Raw genomic sequence first — 2,814 nt, 5'->3', positions numbered from 1 at the left:
GAGTCAATGCTTACTGACATAACAGTGATGAGTGACATTATCTTTAAACTTGTTTTACCTTTAATTTACATACACAAACAAAACTTTTGCTTAGTCCAACTTTAGTGTCCACACCTTTACAACCATGGAGAGCCCTCTAAGTTAATACACAGAAATTAACCTACTTGCATATTTGTGCTACAGTTAAATTCAGGATTATGTAATTATGAAATTTGATGGATAAAATTATTTTAATGCATAAAATCTTGTGAAGGTAATTGGAATTGGAACTTCTTTGAGCTGCAGGGAAGATGGCTTGGGGATGTCCATTGTCTTTACAAATTTTGTTCAGGATTACAGTAAACTAATCAGTTAGAATAAATACATTAGCATTCCTATCCTCTATGGACCCTTCTATGAATGGCAGACTCAATATCTAGGTTCTACTACCTGGCTTCAGTGTTCCAAATACAGTTCATTTCTCAATATATAATTTAGCATCTGTTAGGTGAATTTGTATTAACTATAAAATAGATTTTATTATTAATATCAAAAACTTTTTGGACTCACATTATCTTCCACTCAGATTATTCTCTCCAGTATAATTACACTTGATATTGTGATCTGCTAATGACTAATATTCTGATCAGATCATTTTTGAGTGTCAATGTTTTAAATTTCCTTTAATGAAACAAGTTTTGTGTTGCAGAAAAGTATTTCCCATGTGAAAGCTTACATAAGCATATTCTGCATCTGTACATCAATGGATCTCTGGTTTAAATTGAAAGCACAGATTTTTGGAAAATGTAATACAAGCTTAAGCCATAAAGAAGTTGAATGGCTGGACCATAATGGATCAGTAATGAGTCATTAGTGACTGAGGTGAAGGAAAAATTGCTGTAACGTAATAAATGGCTTTTCAGCACACGTAACATTCGGTAAGAACCAAATGTCAATGGGAATCCAGGTGCCAAGGCTTCCTGTGAGTTTACAAACTATTCAGAAGACCACAAACAATTTATATCTTATAGTAGAGAATAAAACTAAATGTTTGAATTCCCAATTCTCATTAAGCCTAAGCTACTTAGGTGGTAGAGAGAACAGTATAAACAATTAAGAAAATTGTGTAGCATACTGATTACTTGCAGCTCTTTTTAAAGTCAGACATATAATTCTAAAAGAGTTTCCAACAGTGCTCCTTATTTTTTTGAAACTGGTTCTCTTTTCTGAAAGCTTAAGCAGAAACCTTAAACTGCGAAACTGGAGCAGAATTCTGGAGGGTCCTGCTGAGTCAAGCATTACCTTTTATTTTCTGGACAGTAAAATGGTCTAAAGGATCCAAGAGAAGAGAATGGAAGACACTGCCTGGGAAGGCAGAGAGGCAAACTCAAGACCCAGAGAAGCAACTATTTATTATCTAGGAAGTATTTAGATATTTAAATTACCAGTATTGGCTTATCATAGAATAATAGGTGAACATCAGCCTGATTGAATGAATATCTTCAGCAAGACTGAAACTTTGCCTAACAAAGAATTTGCTATTACAGATGTTGCTACATGATGCTGTCACCAAATGTCCTCATTGAAGGCTGATGTCTTTTACTTTCAATAGATATTTCTTGTTCTGTTCACAGATTAAGACATAAAGGCTCAGTCAAGTTATGTGACAATTTACAGAGCCAGAAAATGGCAGGACTTTAGCATATACAATATTTTTCCACACCCAGTGCTTATTAAACTATCTCTGTTGGTGAATAAAAGCACCACCCCGCCACCTGCGCCCCGCCTCCCCCAACTGAACCTGGTATAAGGGCTCCAAGTCCAAATGAAACCTTGGGAAGGAGTGCAGGTCTGCTCAGCACAGGGGAACAGAAGGGAAAAGGCAAATCTTTGGAAACCCTTGTAACATTTTGTTCTTTATAATTCTGAAAAAAATAATTTTTTAGATATATTATCCAAGAAAATACTTTGCATGAAATATATTTAAATAAGGCTTAGTTATGACAGGTTGTTTAGGAAAATTAGGTGTTCCAGAGGGAGAGGCTCCCTAGTGAATGAAGCTGAGCCCTATCCGAGTTTACTAGGGGGAACTGTGAGGTCAGATGCAGAGCCAGACTGCCCCCATGTGAGTCCTAACTACACCCTTCACTAGGTGTGGGGACATTGGGCACATCACTGATCTCTCTGAACCTCAGTTCACTCATCTATAGTACAGGGATATTTTTCTTTATTCAGTTGCTGTGAAAATTTTGTGAGGTGGTTTCTATTTAGAGCTTAGCACAATGACTGGCAAAAAAATAGGCACTGAATAAATGTTAGTCTTTACTATTGCTATTTTTATATAAGGAAAAGGAAAAGAGAAAGTCTTATGCCTTAACAGCTGCTATAGAACTTTTTGCAGAGTGGATATTTGATAAATGTTTGTTGAATGAGTGACCAATGAGTGATATTATGAAAGTATTGTTTTTCTTGATTTTTTTCTGTTTTTAGTGTGATTTCCACTCATACAAATTATTCATTAGAGTCAGCATTGCGTGATTTAAATTTTTTTCCCCTGTAGATGCATATTTCTAGAGTTCTTTACATAGTAACCTGGAAGATAATAGGTTACAAGACTGCGGCAGACTAGGAATAATAATAATTTTATAAATGATAAATTCTAAATTTGCTTCACTTATATAAGTGAACTATAAAGGATATAATCAAATGTAATGTAGCATAACATGCTTCTGTAGTATGACAGAGTATAAATAAGATAAAAACAAAGTTATGTTATAGCATGCAGTAATATCTAATATTTATTATATGCTATACACATCAATAAGATCTATGGGG

This window comes from Pteropus alecto, unplaced genomic scaffold (assembly GCF_000325575.1).
Source record: "Pteropus alecto unplaced genomic scaffold, ASM32557v1 scaffold81, whole genome shotgun sequence".
NCBI classification, from domain to species: domain Eukaryota; kingdom Metazoa; phylum Chordata; class Mammalia; order Chiroptera; family Pteropodidae; genus Pteropus; species Pteropus alecto.
The sequence above is the reverse complement of the archived record's forward strand: the minus strand, read 5'-3'. Positions refer to the sequence as shown.